Here is a 23,184-nt window from a genome sequence, read left to right as displayed (position 1 = left end):
ATAGGTAAGCCTCCTTCATGTCAGTTAGCTTTGCCGTAGGGAGACTGGATACCCTGGATATCTTTTAACAGGTCTAGAGGTTGTAGCCTAAAAACAATTCCCAAAAATCCCAAGATAATAGTCAAGTAAATTGCCTAGAAAAGGCACAAAAGGCACATAAGAAGTTAAAGCAAGTCTTTGAAGAGCAGGAGTCCTGAATTGTCCCGTCCCTTTCTTTCCACCAAATCTTAGCTTATGCCACTGCTCTGAGCACACAAGATCTCTGAACAACCTGGTGTTTCACAGGAATTGCTTTCACTGCTATACTACAACTTCAGTAAACCATGTTAGCTTTACTTAAGTGTTTTAAAATTAGTCTTTAAGAATGATTAAAACTTTTTCCCCAAAATTATAGATGCCTTTTAAGTATTAGCTGTATTTTTTTTTCTTTTACTCATTTAATATTCTGCTTAAGCTGTCTCATTTGGGTTTAACGAGGGCTTATTTTTCTTTTTATTAAAAAAAAAATATTAGATTCTGATATAAATCATTCTAAATTCTGAAACAGTATTAACATCCTCTGGAAAGGGTGTTCTGGCCTTGCTGTGCTTGGAAGGAATTTGCTTAAGTGTTGCCAGGTAATTACTTTCTCCAGTTGGTATCAATATTCTTATATTAATAACTAGTTGTATTATCAAATGACCTCAATATATTTTTCATAAATCATGTAATTATTCATCTACAAGAGTATTAAGAAATTATTACATGAAGGTTATATAAAGATACAGAGCATTTACAACATGTCTTAAAAGGCACTTGTCATCTGAGCCATTAAGAAGAACCAAAATTTATTATACTGAGAGGAAATATGAGTCAAATAAAAGCTAACCATTGCTTTTAGTATGTTCTTTTATTGAAAACACTTTTCTATGAATCATAGGTCTTCACTTCTGAAAGGAATAGAAGCAAGTTCATTTTGTAACATTTACAGCTCTAATGAGAATCTCAATACCACTATGTTCATGTGTTCCTCCATAGAATACTCTTACATTGTTCTACATGGAAGATATTTAAAAGCCAATCTCAACCTGATTTTTCCAGCCAAAAATAATTCCAATATTCCAATTTAATTCTCCTAAATTGTCCTGTTTCTGAGAAAATATTCCTTATTAAATGGTTTTAGAGTTTTTGAGTATTTATGATTTGCAATTACAGAAAACTCAGAGTAATCAATATTTATTCTTCAACAGAACATAAAATAATATTGAGAATTAAAGGGGCATGTAAATTATGAAAATCTACATTTTGAAGTCTGTACAAAGTATGCTGTTTTATGATCTTGAATTATACCTTCTGGACATTGCTTTAGCTATATACTGGGACACCCGAAACCTACTGACGTGTTCTAAACCAGTAAAGTGATAACATGAACAGCTGAAACAAAAATCTACACTAGTATACTGGAGTTTAATTTCCAGATATTGGGAATATCCAGATCTATCGCTCTTCAACATTAAAAAGACTTAGAGAAGATTGCAATTACCTTATTAAACAATAAATACTAGCAATTATATTAAAAATCCAGTCTTGTACTTCAAAATACCTCTGCTATTTTCATACTTCAAAATAGATCTGTGCTGTGAAAGTTTGAATATCTTCAGAAAATCTAAAGAAGGTACTGAAACTCCAGTACCTTCCTATGTCACTTTGTTCAGTACCTCACCAATCTCATAACGAAAAACATTTTTCATATGTAAAACTACAAACTTGTCATCTTGCTTCTGTGGTGCTGTGATCATTTATTTCACTGTACTTGTCTGAAAAGCCTGGTCACAGCTCTTCCTTAGCTCCTAAGTACTGGAGGAAAACTAGTTTTACTACATACTTTTTTTTTCCAAGATAAACAAGTCCCTTCTAGAATCAAGTAGCCCAAAAGTGAACAAGGTATATTGGGTATAGCATAAAGAAACCCAAGCAAAAGGGAATATTCATGGCACTTAAACTCTAGCTACTGTCTTTTTAATACAGCTCAGCTGCTGTTAGCATTCCTCCAGCCCAAAGGAGCATGGCTGACTCATTGGTGAGATGCTATTCTACATTTTACACCTTCCTCCACAAAAAGTCCCAGCTGCAGTAGTCTGTGGGATAAAGGGAGCAGAAGAGAGTGCTTACACAGGTGGAGTAACTAAGCTCAAAGGTTAGTTCATGCTTCAGTGCCTCTTGGAATGGAACTATATTTAAACATTGATGTACGTGTCTTCCTGAGCAGGCATCAATATTCGAGGCAGGTTCAATTAAATATTAACCTACCCGACCCTTCATTCAAAAGAATTGAGCATATTTGCACTAGTTACACTGGGAAAAAATTCTGGGAGTACTCTTCTCAGGTCCATCTGAGTAACTATGGGACTGGAGCTGAGTGGCACTGCCACCAACTCAAGCTCTATCCTGCATTTGCTGCTCAATCCTGATGGTTTAACCAAATGCAATCCCATTGAAATCAATGTGCAGAAGGAAGCTCAGAATCATCATTTCCCTACACAACACTTAATACATTTCAAAGCAATTCCTGCAGAATTTGCCGTCCTAGGATACAACTCTCTCTTTTAGATTTTTCAGTTAGGATTCAATTGAAATTTTAATCTCTTTTATAATTCTGTTGAATCAGCAAAAATTACTCAAATCAACATCATGTTATTCATTTTATGACTTTTTCAGAGCATAAAATGTTCCATTTTTATTCTGTTTGTTGATCATTGACTAACATGATCAATTACTCCAGTCCTTGTTAAGTCACAGGATAGTGTCAGTTATAGTTCTTGGGCTTTAAATTTTAGCATGCAATGCTGACCTTTTTGCTTAGTTGGTCTTTCTTAAAGCACATTTTGTGAGAAAAATTTACAGACTCCCTTTCATGCCACCTACAAATAATGAGATTTTTCCTGTTACAGTTTTTTTAGTAGTGCAGTGCACTCACCTCCCACCAGGCAGCTTATACAAATTACTACAAACATAAAGGTAAATGTTATTTTAACACTTGTTTTGGACTCCAGCATAGAAATATATTACATATTTTATTAGCTCATTTACCACCTACTAAGATATATTATTAGCTAATTCATTGAACATGATATGTGTTAGGTAGATTTCGTTACCACTTTAAAGGGACTCTTCTCTGAGTCTCATCTGTGCTTTTCTGAATCCACAGAATTTACTGCTTATGTGTTTATAAGTGAAAAATAAACTGAGAAGATATAGGAAGGCATGAAATATAAGGGTAGGATCTGCCTCTGTCTCACACACCATACCTTATTATTATAATAAGTAATTGATTTCTCATTGCCATTGTTCAATAGCTCTGATTCACAGCCCATTAAGGTTAATGAAAGAAAAAGACTCATAAATGAAACCTGAACTTCATTTAAGTACTTGTTAACACTTACAGTGACTCTGTAGGATAGGGAATGCAGTAAATGTCGAAGTGGCAGAATCTCAGGTCTTGAATTTTGGTGGGACACACAATCCAAAATTTCCAAGTTTTGTTGAAAATCTTCATCATAAAAAGAGATATCAACTAAGACTTTTAATAGCCTAATCCTACTGAGCATTATAATAGCCTTGTGTTTGTATAAGCCTGCTACAGTTCAGGTTGTCAGCAATAAACAAGTCATGCATGTTACAATTAATGCACAGAGATTTTAGGGATTGTTACCTTTGAAAGCTGGTTCTGTTTAAATGAAGAACTCATTCTGTTAATGTACTACATATATTATATGTAATCTGAAAATAATTTGGGGTGGGTTTTTTGCTGTATCTTAGAGAAAGATTTTTTTTTATAATTTGATGCAGCTCTTCTCATAATATATAGCAAATATGTTTTTAATAGCATTGTAGTCCACAAACCCATCAGACACTTCATGGCTCTAACCAGATGTTAGAAACCTCCTGTGGATATTAATACTATTAAAAATGTTCAGCAAAAGGCCATGGTGACTGGAGTGAGAATAGAAAATGAGGAGCATTAGTTAGGGTAGGAAAGAACAAAAAACATATCACAGAGAGATGTTCCCATATCCACCATCCAGCAGAAGGATTCTGCAGTTTTACAGCAAGAGGTAAAAACAATCCCATACCATAAAGGGGGAGTCAGCTTAATGAATGACAGCAGGTCAAAAATAATAGAAAAAAAAACATAAAAAAAGTGAAAGTAGAAGGCTGAGGAGGCAAACTGTGACAAAGTCCCATAGTATCTAGAAAGAAGGCAATTTGTTGATAAAGTGGAGAGGTTGAAGATATGGTAAGTAAAAATCATTGATGATCTAATATAAGAAAGAGGGATCATACCTCTGAAACATGGTGTCTCTTACATTAGGCAAAACTAAATAATGAAGAAATAAAAGAATGGGAATCAAACTTAGATAAGAGATGGAAGGGAAGAAATTTGCAAACAGAAAAATAAAAGCAGAAAATACAAGAATGGACTGGAGAGCAATAGGAGAAATCCACCAACATTCTGTCCCCCTCACCTCGCATCCTAACCCTATGGTAGTGAGACATAAAAAAAGCCAAAACTGAGAAAAGCAAATAATTCTTATCTATGATTCTGTCTCTCCTATGTGAGCTTTGTCCCATACGGAGGACTGAAACTAGGCTTAAGAATGGCTCCAGATAAACTACTGTGTGACACAGCAGCATCCTTTTCACTTTCAAAACACAAAGAATCAGTACTTTAGCACTTTCAACTCTCCTATGAATTTAGTAAAGGGTTGGAGGAAAGCAGAGGTGCTGTGGAGATTATTTTTCTCTAATAGTAATGCTAATCAATACTTATGGAAAAGAAGGAAAACAGAATAACAATATTCAAGAAGACAACTCAGCCCACCTATATTTGAAGGGTGGCCAGCTATAGTCCATGGAATAAAATCTGCTTCCAGAGCTGTCTTGTAGTATGGTTGGCAGCCTCCAGCTTCTCAGAATAATGCTTCTATCATGACTATCCTGCACATTAACATATAAAAAATCAACATGACGGGGGAGACTCTCAAGAGTTTTATCTGCAAGCTGGACTCTTGTATTTCCAATACTGCCCCAAGAAACTAAAGGTTTGCCAGATATGTCGCTCAAAATTTCTTATTAGAGAGGTTTTGATACTTCAGTACAGACTGTGGTTATGGAAAAACCCAAATTCTTCATAGTGGATTTTCAATGAACTCACTTGGAACTATAAAAGAGGGCTGGGCTATCCTTTCCCTAATTAGGAGCTTATACTTAATTTTAGTTGTAGTAATAGTATTGTACTAATAGCCATTATATAGGACCAACCTGATGTTTACTCAGCTGGTTTTTGTTCATCTAACAACATTCCACACTTAGTACTGACCTTTTTTTTTGACAGAACTGGGTCAGGGATAGGGACTGAGAGAGCCAATGGGTGTACTTCAAAGCTTCCTTCATGCAAAAAGAATTAATTCCTGCATTTTGCTAGAATTTACCCATTTGTTTTGTGGAACACAGCAGAGTTTATTAGTGTGACCCATTATGCTATCAGTGCCAAGAAAGCTTTGCTTTTCTGTTTGGCTCTCTTGGCACGCAATCAAGGCCAATTGCCTTTTTGCCTCATAGCTTTTTCTACAGAGATGAAAGTGAAGCCTTACTGACACACACAGGATGGCAGTGTGATCACTGAAACAGCTTCAATCTATTGGTACAGGCATGATTAAGCCTCTATCTTGTCATTTCCCTTAATGCATGCCAATTTGGCCTTGTCAGTCATTTTATTGAGTTTGACAGGAGCTTTCATCCAAAGAACATCTCCAGGAGCAATCAAAAAGCACTATGAGTAGGGCTGGACTGGAAGTACTTTTCCTGTACTGAGCATTCCTTTTGTTCAATTAAAAAAAAATTAAGCATTCTCCATTACTGAATTGTAAAATCAGTTTTAAATTTTAGAAGTGATCAGCATGTCCAAAGTAGAGTAAAAATAAAAAATAAATAATAAAAAGGCAGTATCAGAGCTAGCCTCCTATTCTTAAAAAGAAACATAGATTTCCTTTAACTTTCAGGTGAAAAAAGAAAATTATTGGGGTTTTTTGGCCAACAGGTTGATCAGAGGTGTTCATCTTGCTTCTGCAACAGCCAGTCCCTGATCATTCTCTGCAGTGTAGCACTATATGTCTGTGAAGTATTTTTGCCATATTGTTAAATGATCTTCAGTGCATACTGCTGGATGTCACTTTGATAAAGATATAACTTGATTGCTGCACCATCAGGCAAATCTGTCTCTAGGTCTGTCCCTTCATTCCTCTTCATCAAAGCTTTATGTATAGAGGGGAAAGTAAAAGTAGGAAAAACCATCAGAAAAGACAGTTAAGAATGAGAGTGCTTTTTGGATCAGTTTTTCTGATGTTTAATATTGCATAGCCAGACTGCAAAAAACTGGTCTTTTTGCTGTTCTTTTTCAAGGGGCTTAAGTTAACTTATTTTCTTATTTTCTCATTTTCTCATTCATCCAAATGTTTGCCTTCCATGAAGGAAACATTTGAAGAGTCCAGGTTATTGAGTATCAGGAAATCCTGACTCACATCCCTTTTAGACAGAAAATGCCTTTAATGCTCTTTTTTAAAAATTAATTTTTAATTTAATTCCAATATGATTAACAAAGGTCATGAAAAATCTTAGGACTTTTTCATATTGGGAATATCACACTGCCATAAATATTATCTTTCCTTTTGGCTGTATTTTTAAAAAAATGAGAAGTTATTGAAAGGATGAGTATCACTGCTGAAGCTGATCTTTGTCTTCTAATGCTTACTGGGGACACAGGCTGAAGACTTGAAGAGGCATTCAATTGTCTGAACCTGTTTCACTGCACAAGACAACTGAAGATATATTTCAGGGTTAATGACTTCCTCTGTTTCAAAGAGAGAGAAAAACAACTCATGGATCAGAAAGTGACCCCTTCAGGGAATAAAACAGGTTGGAGAGTAGATATGTTTTCTGTTTCTTTTTACACTTTCCAGGGTAAATCTTAAGCAACTCTGAATCTAGCCTTTATAAGACACCCCTGGGATTCTGAATGAAATACAGAGGGCAATGAATAGATAGCTGAGATGAAGAATTAGTCATAACTGAGACTGTTGTGCAAGAAGAGAAAGTAGTTGAATTAAAATGAATATTTTTCTTGCAGAATATGAAACGTTTACTCATAATAGCATAGATTTACTTAGTTTGCTAATCCCCTTGACATTCTTGGTAATAAATAAGGCTGAAAATGCTGCTGACATGTCTTCCCTTTTGTGTTTATGGATATGCAGGTATATCATGCTTACTATGCTTGTAAAGCAACTAAAATGCTGAAAGCACAGGAGGGATCCTTCCTGTTTTTAACTTATAGAGGAAGATAACATAAAAAGCTCGATTTGGAAAGGAGCCTGAAGTCTTAAGTTTTGCATTTTTTGCTCAGTGTCACACATATGGCTCTTGCTAAGAAGATAACTTTGAATGTCTGAAATATTTAATTATCTTTAATTATGACTCTAATAATACATAGGGCAATTTCTTGGCTGTTTTTTAATAAACTCGCAAGCCAGTCCAACATCCCAGAGCAAGTACTGATGTGCCTTCCAAAACTGAATGGCAGATGCTGTACTTAACTTTGTTTCTTGTTCTTAAAAGTAGGCTTTGCCAGCTGAGCTTTCTAATAAGAAAACCTGAACAATGTTATTTTGGCTGGTACTATCTGTAAGTTATAGATCAACTGTGCTATTTTCTCCTTCCTGAGTTAAGTATTTTTGCAATTCTCCTACACCTTTAACAAGTCCCAGCTAGATGAAAACATATTTAAATAGATTCAAGTATTTGTGAGTCTTCTTTTCTAAAACTCACATGGTCAATGTAAAACAATGTATTATTTACACTTCAATGGAAACAAAATACCTAGAAGAAAAGAACGATTGCAAAACGAGTAATGTACACATTGCTTTGCCATTCACAGTGATTACCTAAGCAAGAATAGATAAGGTTTTTCTTGTCAATGTTGCAAGGCACCTACAGAGTAGATGATTTAAGCACAATACTACTGCTGGAAAATAAGATAAGAAAGCATCTGCACTGGTTTGACAAAGAGCCAGCTGGGGTCCAAAGGATTACAACTGTACACAAACAGAAAAGCAGATATTCTTGAAGAATCCTCCTAGCAGAGTTCATAAACATGTGGCTACTGCATGCAGCCATGATTAAACCACACTCTGCCCCTGAGCTGTCACATCTGTGAGGGAGCACACAGCTCTGTGCTTTACACCTTGCAAATATCTGCACCAGTGGCTCACTTCTTTGGAGGGTGTCCTCCCTTTCAAATTCACTAGAGTTCCTTTGACACCCCATGGGGCTGTTATTTATTTATTTATTTATTCGACTTGTCTTTTACCAAATCTCTACACCCACTGATGGATTTTCCATAAACTAAATCCATTCTTGCAGGTAGCAGGCATTCCAGAGATAGCACCCATTGTATCACTACAAGGTGGCCCCAGGTCTCCTCACCACCTACTGCTGCACCTCTCCATCTCACCTGCAAGAGATAACCTCGGGGGGCTCACAACATTTTCCATAACTCAGAAACAGAGCTGGGTGCACATAGATGGAAATGGACAGTGGAAGAGCCTTATCTGAGGGTTTCTGGCATCTGCCAAATGTTCCACATAGCAAAGTTGGGTTTTTAACCCTGAGACACCATTATCAATGAAGAAAACGGTAAATCCTGTTTCTGCCTTCAAAGGAATATCAAGAGTCGAGTCTACAAATTAAAAGTATCTTCCACTGAAGTAACACTGCTAGCACAGTTTAAACTAGGCTGTGGCTGGTAGAGAAGAAAATGTGCATATCTGTCATCTAGACACTCTTACAGTACCAGGTAGCTAATTCACTGAAAATACTAAAGGGATTATAACAAAATAGTTGCACTAGGTTTTCAGGCAAACAAGGGGTCTTGAGAGGTCTTGAGGTCTATTTGGTTTTGATCAAATATGCAGAGATTTGGTTCTGTAATGGATATGCACTAAGGCAGATATTGTGTGTAGCATACATTCAACAGAGATTGATGGTCACATTAACCTTTTTAAAAATGATGAAACAGATATATCCCTTTGCAATTGGTGTGACAAAGCAATAAAAGCATAGTAAAATACAACAGCATTCATGTCTGCTGACCATCAAATAAACAAGTAAAATAATCGAAGATTTACAGCATGAACATGTGCACATAATATTTGATATTTCATCTAAGCAATTGAGAGGCACAATTAAAGAGATGATAATAAGATGTTCTAAAAAGTGCTTGAAAATTGTTCCAAAACTAATTTCAGCATCAGAAACATTGGGGCCATTACCTTTAATAAAATGCATAGACACATCCAAATCAATCTCTTGGAAGGTACTAAATTAAGAAACATTTTTCACCATGTTAGGAACGGCCTTTTATCCTTGGCGCTATTTACATAAAGTCAAAGTAAGCCATAATGTGAAAGAAACTGACCAGAAATAAAAATAAAAACTGCCACATTGATGAATATTTTTGCAATTGTCATAGAAATCAATGCTTATCTGTAGTGTTGATTTCGTGATCTTTAAAAACTGGCCTCTTTTTTAGGTAAATATTATTATTAAGGCCAGCTTGAAGATACTATTTTCTTTTTCATGTAAGGAACCTTGAAAAATAGAAAATTCATCAAATACTGTTCATAAATCAATTTCTTTGAAAAAATCATGGCAACACAATATCTAAAACTCATGAAAATCACCTTATGACTATCACTGTCAAAATGAAATGCTTAGAAAGGATGAAATCAGACATGGCACTTCAGCTGTGTGTACATTGCTACCTACCATGAATAATGTCTCTGTCAGACAGACTCTAAAACAATCTGGTCAGGAGAGCAGCTGCCTGGTCTGTGCACCTTCACCTGTTTCACCCATGTTCTTACTTGGACTCATTTCCACTGCACTGGACTTTCAATCAGAGGAACTCAAAGTTATAAAGAAATCTCTTCATAGCTGAATTCTTACAGACTGCACAGAACGGGCCAACTTTGAAACCAAAGGTCTGAAAGGCCACAAGAACGGCAGTTTCGTGCTGCACCTGGGAGGCATTTCACTGAAATTTTGATGCCTGAAGGTCAAACATCTGGTTGAGGGTGGTTGTCTTGGCTCTTCTATAAAAAATAAAAGACACAATGATCTAGAAAATGTGATTCCCCACTTTGTGAGTGTTGACTTAGCCTTTTGCATAAAGTCCCATCTTAACTGTCAATGAGCAGGAATGCATGTGGAGGACAGTTGTCAATTTTGAGAATTAAAGCAACAAAAATAACGATTTATTTATAAAAGTAGCTATAGTGGCTTGACCCTGGCTGAATGCCAAGCACCCATCAAAGCCTCTCTGTGACTCCCCTCTGCAAATGGAGAGGAGAGAATAAATATAACAAAAGGTTCGTGATTGAGATTAAGAGCAGGAGAAATCACTCACCAATTACTATCACTGGTAAAACAGACTCAGCTTGGAGATATTAATTGAATTTATTACTAAAACAAAACCAGAGTAAAATAATGAGAAGCAACCTAAGACCTCAAAAGCACCTTTCCCTCACCTCTCTCTCCTGCCCAGCTCTTAAAGTTAAAATGAAAACCAGATTACCAAAAGCAGTTTACATAACAACATATGTAGATTGGAACAAAACTGGATTCTTCTTTGTAACTTTATAACAGTGTTGTTACACCGGAATGTTAAAAACAATGGGTAAAATGTTTTCACCACTATTTCTTGCAGAATTACAAACTGAAGAGCAGTCTGTGTGTAAAAGATTGGCGCGGCATTTCAGTACCTCTCTGTTGCAATTAAATCTCACAAAAAAGGACCTTGCAGGAGGTGATGAAAAGAAGAAGAAACAGACTAATTGCATGACATACATAGAGAATTACATGAGATACTCCCAACAAAATGGCTATTTTCCACAGTGCTTGCTCCTGTTTTGTGTTCTACAAAATCTCTTTGAAAATTTCCAAAAGCTTCAACATATTTTTTTTACATATTTAAAAAAATACTCTGAAGCGTCTTCTTTCTTATGTCCCTTTGGGGAAAAAATAAACAGGGCTGTAAAAAGGAATATGCTATTAAAATATAAAAAACTTTAGAAACTCCATTACAAACTTGCAGTATCATGGAAGTATATCCAAGTCAACATTTTATAGCATCAGGGACTACCTATGGTTCCTTTCTGCTGATGGTATTGTCACTAAAATGTGCATTAGTATTGATCACTTATCCTACCATGATCTTCTTGCAGCTAAGTCAGCAGGAAGATAAATCAGAGTGAAACATACCTTTTTCTGAGAACATCACAGGTAAAAAGGAAAGAATTGCTCATGTGATATACTGCATTTAAATCCACTGTAAATATTTCCTAGCTCTTGGAAATAATTAGTATATATGTTTGTATATGTCTATTCCTTAAAAAGCTAGCAAATAACAATTTTCTGTCAAAACTACTATGCACATTATATGCTGGGGAAAAAATTAAAATGTACCATATTTTGCACATTCATTTTATGTTAGCTGATTACTTTCAAATTTTTTAATTAAAATTTCTCTAAATTAATCATTTCACAAATTTTGGATTCCTTGAATTGGAAGATGTCTGTTGCTAACTCACGTCATCTGGATGTTTAACATGCAATAACCACTCATTATCTCAGCAATAATTCAGATGATTGAAAAGCTAAAGTATTTCCTTTGAAGTATGGAAATTAAGGAAGAAAAGAATAGCATGCTAAGAGTAGGGTCAACAAAAATCACAAGAAATTTAGGAAAGGCTTGCTAGAGGAAGAGATGAAAAACCCAAATGCAGGATGGTTTTGCCTCAAGCAGAATCCTTGGCAGGTATGTCATGCATGCAGGAAACGAGGAGTCTGACAAAACCAGCACTGTCCTGAAAATAGCACAGGGTGTTAAAATATAATTCCAGTACACATGGCCGTCAGAAGAGGATGCATGCTTCTTTGAGCATCCAGTTGACTGTCACAGCTGAATGATAACTTGATATCATTCTTTGAACAAAGGCACTGTATTGAAAATTTCCATTAAATCTCCACAGTAGCTAAATTCCCACTAACACTTTTTAACTGATATTGATATTTCAAAGTATTTTGAAAGAGTTTATGACTACCTGAAGCAAACACCTGCAGTCTAATCCCATAGTTTACGTTATAGGCAGCATTTAATTATCTGAAACACATCAGGGAAGGAATTTAGCTACTGCATAAAATACTAATTAAAGATTTCTTCTCACACCAAGCACAATTTACCAGAAAGTCTTCCTGTTCCTCTGTCCCAGGTCCTGGGAGTTTGTACATTTCACTTTGCACATGAAGGAGTCACAGGAGGATGTGACTTGTAATATGGCAGAGGAACTGTTTGTCTCAAAAAGAACACAGAACAGGTAAACAATGACAATAGACACACTCACATAAACCCCTGTCAAATGTGTATTTTTAAGTGGTGGGTTGACCCTATTTGGACACCAGACACCCACCAAAACCTCTCAGTCACTTGCATCTGCAACTGGACAGGGAAGAGAAAATACAAGGGAGGGTTCATGACTTGACATAAGAACAGAGTTCATTGCCCAAATACCTTCACAGGCAGAACAGGCTCAAATTTGGGATATTCATGGAACTCATTACTAACAAAATGAGAGCAGTATAATGAAAAGTAAAATACATCTTAAAAACACTTTCCCCTCAGTCCTCCCTCCTTCCCAGGCTCTACATCCTTCTCCCCAGCAGAACAAGGAAACAGGGAATGGAGGTTGTGGTCAGTTCATTCCACACAGGTTCCCCTTATCCAGTGTGGGGTGCCTCCTACAGGAGACAGGTCTCCAAGAATTTCTCCCATGTGAGTCCTTCCCATGGGGAGCAGCTCCTCACAAACTGTTCCAGTGTGGGTGACTCTTCCACAGGGTGCAGTTCTGCAGGCAAAACCTGCTCTCAGGTGGGTTCCCCACAGGGTCACAAATCCCACCAGGAAATCTGCTCCATCATGAGCTCCCCTCTCCATGGGTCTGCAGGTCCCTGCCAGGAGCCTGCTCCAGCACGGGCCTCCCAGGATCACAGCCTTGTCTCAGGCATCCATCTGCTCTGGCATGGGGCTCCTCCATGTGCTGCAGGTGGATATCTGGATCCCTGTGTCCTTCCATAGGCTGCAGAGGCACAGCTGCTTCACCATGGTCTTCACCACAGGCTGCAGAGGAATCTCAGCTCTGGTGGCTGGAGCACCTCCTGACCCTGCTTCTGCACTTACCTTGGTGTCTGCAGAGTTGCTCCTCTCATATATTTCCACCCTACTCGTCTTTGGCCACAATTATACCTATGCAATAACTTTTTTTGGTTTTTATCCTTGTTAAATATGCTATCACAGAGGGGTTTTCATAGTTTCTACTTGAGCAGTGGCAGATCAGTCCTGGAGCTGGCTGGCACTGGCTCTGTTGGATATGGAGGAAGCTTCTTGCAGCTTCTCACAGTAACTGTTGCCTGGAATCAAGAGACAAAACCTTTCCAAACAATATTAAGAATGATAAGATAAAAAGCAACTCTTTAATTTAAAGCTTTCCAGTGTGCACAAATATGGCTATATGCACACATAGCTAAACTGTGAGAAAGGACAGCTATGCAACTATATATTAAAAATCTACAAAGCTACAAATCTGAAAAAGGCTAAAAATCTTTAGGCATCAAAAACCACTTCTGTAACCCTCCTGCTACCAAAATCTGGCCATGTAACCTCAAGACTACTTCCTTCAGCATTTATTATATTTGATAGTTTCATGATTAATACTGTACATTATATGGTTACTGATCAATAGGATTACTTGGCTCTCTCAAGTAAGATCACTAAAGTGTAAAAAAAAGAAAAGTGCTGGAAACATTCACCCTGCTTTAACCCCTCTGGGCACTATCCAAATTCATACTGTTTAAATGATATTATAGAATGGTTTGGCTTGGAAGTGACCTTCAAATCACCAAGTTCCAATCCCTCTGCCATGGGCAAGGACACCTTCCACTACACCAGGCTGTTCAGAGCCCCATCCAGCCTGGCCTTGAACACTTTCAGGGATGGCGTAACCACAGTTTCTCTCAATAATCTGTTTCAGAGCCTCATCATTCTCAAAGAATCTCTTAATATCTAATCTAAAACTACTGTCTTTCAGTTTGAAGCCATTGCCCCTTGGTCTGTCACTACATGCTTTTGTAAATAGTCTCTCTATGAGGCTCCTTTCAGGCACTGGAAGGCTGCAATTGGGTCATCCCACAGCCTTCTCTTCTCCAGGTGGAACAATCCAAATTCTCTCAGCCTTTCCCATGGCAGGTGTGCTCCAGCTCTTTGATCATCTTGGTGGCCTCCTCAGTACTTGCTCCAATGAGTCCTGCCTGTGCTGGGGCCCCAGAGCTGGATGCAGTTTTCCAGATGGGGTCTCACCAGAGTGGAGCAGAGGGGCAGAATCCCCTCCCTTGCCCTGCTGGCCACGCTGCTTTGGATGCAGCCAAGGATACAGTTATGTTTCTGGAATATAAGTGTGTGTTGCCAGCTCATGTCCAACTTCTCATCCCCCCAAGTCCTTCTCATCATGGCTATCATGGATGTTCTTCATCTGTATCAAGCCCTCTCAAATGCCAATGTGAAAATGTCCATGGGTATCACAGATTTTTCTGCACAACTTACAGTTGGTGGAGAAATCAAAAGTCCTGGTGATTAAACAGAGCTTTATCAATCCACACTATCACTGTTATTTAAAAATACACCGAAGCAGCTGTTTGATCTGTCCTCTATCTTGAGCCAATGACTCAATTTGTGAGTAATCTGTAGTACAAATGAATGGAACTTCATGAGACTAAAAGAATTACAGGAAAAAATACAGAATGTGAAGAAAAAGCTGCAAATAATGAACCTGGGGCCAGAGGAAAAGTGTTGTTTAAAGAGAAAGAGGTTCTCAGAGTGCTAACTTGCTGTATACAAATACCTATGTTAAAGGAATTTTTTAAGACATAGCACAAGATTTGTGAGGAATTGTTGAGAATGAATGTTTCTGCAAATCTCCAAGAAAGAAGAAAAATTCTAGAAAAGCCAGTGAGCCTGAAGATCTGTGGGGCTATTGGACATTTCTGGCCCATTTCCTGGTGTATTTGTATCATGGCCAGAGACTGTTCCCTGGTGCCTGCACAATGAACCTTATCTCCCTGCTCTGTCCATGGTTTCCTAATCCTCTCGTCTCATCCAAAAGCTGGAACAGAAGGCACAGAGCAGTAGATAATGCTATTATGAACATTTTAATCTGCCACTTGTTTTTCCCACTGGGTATCCCCAAAAAACTGCCCTCTTTTCCTCTACACATTTCCACTTTATAGCTTCACCTTCCACTGCCAGGTATTTGGGGATGCTTATGTCTTTGCTGTCCCTGGAGCATACAGTGAACACATGAACAGTTTATCAACTATTTTGATAAGTATTTAGAAATATCATTAATTGGACAGATTATATCACCACAAAGGGTTTAGAGAAAGAGCTAGGAGTTGAGGGGACAGGTGTAGAATTTTCTAGGACAAGTAAGAATTTCCTAAGAACTTAGAGAAGTTGGGAAGGTGAATGGATAGGATCTTTGAAACAAGCAGGGAAGGAGGACAAAGAAAGAGAGCTCAACTGTCAAGTAGTTGTAGGGTCAGGTATATTCTTATGAGCCATTCTACATAAATAGTCCAAATAATCCTAAATAACATGCAGAGTCATCAGTTTCAACAAAGACCTTAAATAATTATTGAGGGTTTTCTTCACAGAAAGCCAAAAAATACGATGTAAGAGAAATGGAGCTGACATTTACCACTGACATATTTAGTTGGTTCCACATGAATCATTTTTTTAAAAAACTGTTATGCACATGAATGCATCTTTATATTTTTGAATAATGTTTCCTTTAAATAATTACCATTTATTTTATGAATTTTCCCATTCATTTCTTCTCTCCTTTTTTTATATAAAGTCAGGTGTTTATAGATTAGCTGATTTTTTTTCACTAAGTGTACTGCTCCCTCCCTGTCTGTAAAGTGAGATGAGAGCTTGATGTTTATGTGGTTAAACACGATTTGTGCTTCCTGCCTTTGAGGCACAGCTATAGATCGTGCTGTGTTATTTATCTTGCTTACTCTAGCTTTTTGTGATGAATTATTAAAATGTGCCTGGAAGCATGGAGCCATTTGGAAGAAGGGTCTTACTGGAGAGTAGAACAGATAAAAGCACTGAGATAAAACAAGCAACCCTGTCACCAGCAGACACAAGCAATATTGCAGAGAAGAAAGAGACCATTTTATCGGTCAAATTCTGCTTACAGCCACACTAGGGAAACCTCATCTAGTTCAGTGAATACAGCTGGCTGCTTGAATTCATCAGCTGCTTAGAAAACAGTCCAGTGGCTATCCAAAGGCAAAACTGCCACATGAAGCATGGAAATGTAGTTTACATTGTTAGTATACCTGCAGCAAGACTGCAAGATACTGTAACAAGAGACCAGTCCAGGAAAAAAAGTCCTTCTGTCTCTGAAGTCTTCATACAGCTTCTTTTTTGTCTCAAGAGAGGTAAAGCACTACGGGATTTTTCTCCCAGGAGAAGCACTTGAATGGTCCTGTTATTGTGTTGGGTGAAATTATGCCTGGCTTTTGAAATAATCACAAAAGAATTTCTTTGTCAAATATTGCTACCTCTAAGTTTGCAATTCTTCTTTATTTTATTTCACTAACTATAAATAATTTTGAAAAACTTAAAACAATACATTAAACTTTTGCAAGTAATAGGTCTAAGATCTTTAGACAAATCTCAGGCAAAAAAAAACTCAATTATTTTTAAGAAAAAGAAACAAAAATAAACATGTTTTAATACCCTATTAAACTCTTATTTCACACAGTTCACAGAGAAGCCCTCAAACCTGCAGCAGAACATGAAACTTGAAAGAGGATTGACAAGAGATAAAGGATCTGCCTTTTCCATATTTCCTTAAGATCTTCCTCTATTATACAGCTTTTAAAATGAAGCTTGCTTATGCTGAAGCAACATAGGTCAGAATTTAGCAGTGAATTCTGCAGAGATTTGCCTTCCCTGACTGTATTCCTGTGCTGTGCAGGGCATGCACAACCATCACATTCAGCACATTCATGGTACTCCAAGAGGAAGTTACTGTGCTCTCCTAAGGGAAGGGAGATGCTTTTTCTCTCCCAGGTTCTCCAAGTCACTTCTGGACTCCAGCTGCCAGGAGATAACTTGATGCCTATCCATAATTAAACATGCCTGGAGAGAAAGAACAGAGGCAGAGGGTAGAGCATGAACAAGCAAAGACAACCACAGATCATCAGACTGGGACAAGCTAGTCAGAATCAAGAAGTAGAAGACAGCTGGGGAAAAAAAAAGAAAGGAAGAAAATAGAATGAATAAAAGTAGTGGGAGGAACTGAGGAAGTTACTTGGAGTTGTTGGTTTTGTTTTATCTCCCTGGTGATAGCTGACCATTACTATATTTTACATGAAAACGAGCTTTGAATAGGTCTGAGGAGGACATGGGTATTTTTCCTGATTGAGCAATCAGGTGAGTTGGACAGGAAGATATCACTGTCAAGCTACAAGAAGATTTTCCATGAAGTTGAAATTGGAGTCCACTTATAGTTCAGATTCCCTTGGGATTAGGCAGTAGCTCAGCAGGGTTTCCAGGACTACAGTTTTGGATTTAACTGTTTAAGTGCTATTCAAATGGCCATTTCAATATCTGCAAACATCAGTGTAGCCAAACAAACCTTTTCCATTCAGCTCCTCCACAGATCCTCCAAATTAGGCAAGCCATGAAATTCTGAGTGTGAGTCAGAGTATATCTTGTAGAAATGCAGGAAGAATAATAACAGGACAGAATTCTCTCAAGAGAAAAGTTTAGAAAGCCTTCAAAGCCCAACAATGCCATTAAAAAAATAGCTCCTTTTCAATAACTGAATGTGAATATGAAAAGAATTTTTGGTGGTAGTCCCTTAACACTCATGTGAAGTGCACCTTGATGTGCTCTAACACATGCAGCATATTGCACTGATTTCCAGCTTAGTAAATCATACATATTTCTCTGCTGTCAAAGGTAATAGGACAACTGGACAACTAATTCTGTACAAACGGTGTTAAGGTCTTACTACATAACCTTACATAGTACAGATTTTAGGTACAATGAGTTAATTAGGATAACCCACATTAGGATATTAATCACCTTGTGAATTCCTAAAAGTTTTCTAAGTGTCTCTTTATAAAACCAGCTTGTGAGGAGTGCAGCTGGAGCTTGTTTGGAATGAAAAAATAACGAGAAAATGACAGGTGAATGAAACACATGCAGGAGTTAAACAAAGAGATAATAACACCTTGGTCACAGTGTGGCTTTCAGAATCTACATGGGAACTCAGATGTGCTCTTGTTACACTAATATGCTGTAAGTGAAATGCCCTGGAACCCAATAAGCGCATTGCAAATTTTTCAGTAAATTAGAGGCAAGTCAGTTAGCACAGACATTTAGTTTAATTAGCTAAATTCTACCATTTGTAAATACAGACAAGAAACCTAGGCATAATTTCTCTATGAGGTTTACAGAAATAATGAATAATGAAATATGAAATAATGAAAGCTAAGCAATTAAATTCCCAGTTTAATATATCGCATGCAAATCCTCAAGTGTATACAGATATGAAGGTAATGCTGCTTCTATAAAGCTAAGCTTCAAACATTTAAATACTACTTGCTAGGATATGTTTGCTGCCATTATTATATTCCTCAAAAAACGTGCCTTGAATTTCAGTCTAAAACCTACCAACATTCTAAAGAGTTTGCAAACAGATCATATGTCAGAAGTATTAGTAATAGTGCCCAACACCCCGAACACACTGCAGTGTTTTTAGCAACAGCTTTGTTCAGTAAGCTTATGTAAAGTTGTGCAAATGTAGAACTTCATCATTTTGATGATGGAGCTCTGAGGGGTTACATTTACTAAGCTGGAAAATCATCAATAAGATGAAGAACTCTGTCTGTCAGCAGAATATCTACTTATTCAAAAAAGGTGCACTCATTCTTGATTTATTCAAGTTTGATACTGCTCTTTTTCCTGAATGAAATAGAGACAGAAGAAATGGGGTGAAGCAGAAGAAATGGGGTGCATAAAATAAGAGCAGGGAGGAAAAAAAGTATCCATGTGGATTGGACAGAAAATTTAACATAAACTTTGCCAATAGGCATTCTCTCCAAGGAGGACAACCTGAGATACCAGAAATGATGCATATAAGCAGGATCTCATCAGGAAATCAGGGCAGGGTTCCCAGCTGATAAGAGAAACTATTACAATTTTGTCTCAAACATCCTCTTAAACTTGATTTCTTTTCCTTTCACAGTAGTGTTCTTACAGACATTTGTATCTTTGTTGTCTATGCTGGGAAATGTAAATGGACATTTTTGTCGCATTTTTTCCTTAGCTCAAACCCTACAGATAATTTCAAGATGATGATTTTCCTCTTCCAAGCATATTGAGAGACTAAAAGTAACATTCCCAGAGCCCAGTGTCACATTTTCTGACATAAAGGTCCAGCATATCAAAGAAGCCTAAGACTTTTTTTTTTTATAGAAAGTCTATTGGATTATATATTTTATCAAAGGGAGCAGGAAAGAAGTGGGGTCAGTCACTGTCACAAAGGCTTTCTGACATACAGTTATATGTTTGAACTCTGAAGGTTCAAATACATTTTTGTAAAATTTTCTTTTTAAAACAAACCTTTTATGTGTTTATATTTACTGGCAGATAACCTAGAGATCTTGATTTATGTTGTGTTTGTCAAGGTAAGGAGAGATTTCAACTTTTCAGGATGTTTTTTTCCTACCCTGTTTTGTGACAGGCAAAAGTTCATTGAAACAAGCAACATTCAATTCTGCCAGTTTCTGCAAAAGATTGGTTTGATGGCACATACAAGACTGAGTGAATAATTTGTTGTTTGTATTTTTCTGTTACACATTACAGGACATGAATAGAGCAAAGCTGTAAAGTTAGTCTCTCTTTCCTGCCATTAAAATGTTTTTGTTTGAAAGAACAAGTTACCTCATCACTATCTATAGACTTCTATTTAACTTGGAAACAAGTTATAGAGAAAATAATTCTTTTGAATTTATAAATGCATAATTTTATAAATTATCAGCCACCCTTATACACTCTATTATTTGTAAAAAAGATGCACTTGGAAGAGTGTTTGGGGGTTTGAGTTTTTTTCCTCTGCATTGTTAAAGATAAAATCCAAAAAATGGATATTTTCATCACTTAATAAGATACTGACTTTGCTGGAAGCAGAAACCTTTATTCTGGAAACCCATAACCCTTGCTTTAGTATTATTCCCTCTGGATGTTTTTTCCTCTCAGTCTACTTGCAGTTAGAGTTTTAAGACAAAATAATACAAAAAAAAAAGCCACCAGACATTGTTTTTCCTTCTTTTCCTTCAAAGGATAGATTGCATCTAAGAAAATATCTTCACATTTCTAAGTTGCATGTGTATGTCTGTATTTTAATTTTCTAATTTGAAAAAAATAGCCATAACTCTTCTGACTACAGAGAACATGAGGACATTTTGGGCATATTTTTTCAGACCTATTTGGGATATATATTTCACAGAAAGGGTGTGGCTTTTTCAAAAGGAAATAAAAGAGTAATAAGCAGATTGAGCCAAACACTTTAATGAAAGATTATTAAAGAACATAGCTGTCCTAAAAACCAGCAAGTTATAGTTACTATACAAGTTGTGTGTAATTATATTTCTTACAGAAAACTATATCAGAAATATAGGATTTCCTCTGCAAGTAACTGAACTGTTTTACATAAGACCATTTATGTTGAAAGACCAATTTTTTTTTTCTTTTAAATGAGGAGTAGCATTTGGTTCTATGGAGTCTTCATTTGATGGTTTTTGCAACCTTACTGGAATGTTATGGTTTCTACCAAAGCAGAACGAGGACTGGTGGAATTTCCATTGTCTTTTCCAGGAAACCAATCAACTTTTAAAGAAAATGCAGGCCCCACTAATTCATGTCCTGACAGGACCTCTGGTAGCTTTGTGCTGGAGTTTTGCTTAGCCCTGATGGCATATTTCTTTGCTGAGTTTTCCAATGCAGAGGTCAACAGTTAAATGTTATTAAAATCTTCATTGATGTAAATAGATACATGCTCAGAGTAAGGACTTGGCCAGAAAGAGGGGTCTCCAGCCTACCCACCCTCTCCAAAACAACCACTTTGTCCTGTATTCAATTCCAGCTGCATTAATCTTCTCCAGAGCCCAGATAACGGTTCCGTGATATTCCTAACCAGTTATGCTACCATTCCTCCAAAGATACAGTTCACAAGACTATTTTTCATTCAGTTTTATATTCACTGAGAAGCAATCAGCTTCAAAAATAGGGGAATTGAACATGAGCCTTTTCAAAGAAATAGAAACACTAAATTATCTTTGCTTTAGTCTCCAATGTATGTAGCAGAGTATGTTATACTTAAGTTTGTATTGGAATCCAGCATCCTTGCTCAAACTGCTAATTTTTATTGGACAAGAACAGGAAAAAGCAATCTGATGGTGGGCTGAGAAAGAACCTTGTATTTCTTGGAATGACAGGACCAACTATTATGTGATATTTGAATATTTGTTACTGTTAGGGTTGCAATACAGGTATTCAACATTCTAAATAAATTCCCTACCTACTGATAGCACTCAATACTCATTTCCTCGAGAAAAGAAATCTTAATAAGCATCTAAAAATGTTTTGCCAGGAAAATATGGAAAAAACTTTCTATGTACAAATACATATGTATATGTAAATTTCTCCAAACAAGTAGCTGAGCAAAAGAGTGGACCCAAGCTTCATACAGTGGCACTTAAAACTTTGAACTAAATAAATCCTTGTCCAGTGGAGATTTTTGACTGAAGATTTACTGGGGCTAAGCCATGTGCTCAAGTTTACAGCCATATGAATGGTCTGCATTCATTTCAGTAAGGAACCCTTGCTCCTCACAGGAAACTGTCCAAAGAAGACAAAGAGCAAGAGGCACATCGTATCTCTAATTTATGGCTCAGCTTCCAAACACTTTCATATGCTGGCTGTCAGTTTGTAACTCCTGCCTTGCTCAGCTTAAAAAAAGACATGGTCAGACAACTGCTGACATGGCACATTAAAAGGAATAAAAGTACAATACATCACTACCAAAAAAGTCCTCACAGCATTCTGGGTGCTTTTCTGAGGGCTTTATCCAGTACCTAGCCCAATCTGTATGAAAAGATTCAAATAGACTGTGGAAACTGAAATAAATAATTTTTAAAACAATTCAATAAAGTTATAAATGAAATCTACATCTCAAAGAAGAACAATGTGTGGTTCAGATTTCCAACTTTTAATGCAATTCATGCATCAAAGCTTAAGAAATGGTTTCCCTGTTTGATCACAGCAGAAATTCTTTGTTTCTTTTTCATTACTGCTGGGATTTTTTTCCCATTCCATTAAGAAAACTTAATTCCAGCTTGGGCCATTTGATTTTTTTTCTTAGTATCTTTAAACCTCTGTTGTAATGGAATCAACAGAAGTACTATCTAATCATATTGTTCTGCTATTTATGAAGGTTTATAAATCTCTCTGCAAGTAAATTAGTGTCATATCAAACTGCTGAGCCTGAATTTTGCTGGCAGAGACAGATATAGGGCACTTTTTTTTAGCAGGGAACAGCAAATCCTGTTTTAAAAATAATTCCTCTCTCTTCCCTCCTAATCTAGTGTATTCAGGAGTAGGACTCTTATGTGGGTCAGCTACTACAAAGATGAATTCCTTAAACTGCTGTTTCACAAAGTATGTGTCAACTATTCATTTTAACATATTCATTACTGCTAATTTAAAAATCGAAGCATTTAAACTCCTGCTAATATAATTATATTAAATCTTACTGCATTTCACACACCCAAAAACTCCCCAAAATTCTCCAATTACTTTCAATAGAAATCAGCTTCAGTGAAAGAACATTTAGTCATACCATAACAACAATCAAAATCTCTCCTTACACAGTGAAGCCCATAAAGGAATATGCA

The sequence above is a fragment of the Agelaius phoeniceus genome, chromosome 4 (genome assembly GCF_051311805.1).
Source record: "Agelaius phoeniceus isolate bAgePho1 chromosome 4, bAgePho1.hap1, whole genome shotgun sequence".
Classification (NCBI taxonomy): Eukaryota; Metazoa; Chordata; class Aves; order Passeriformes; family Icteridae; genus Agelaius; species Agelaius phoeniceus.
Note: the sequence above shows the minus strand (reverse complement) of the source record.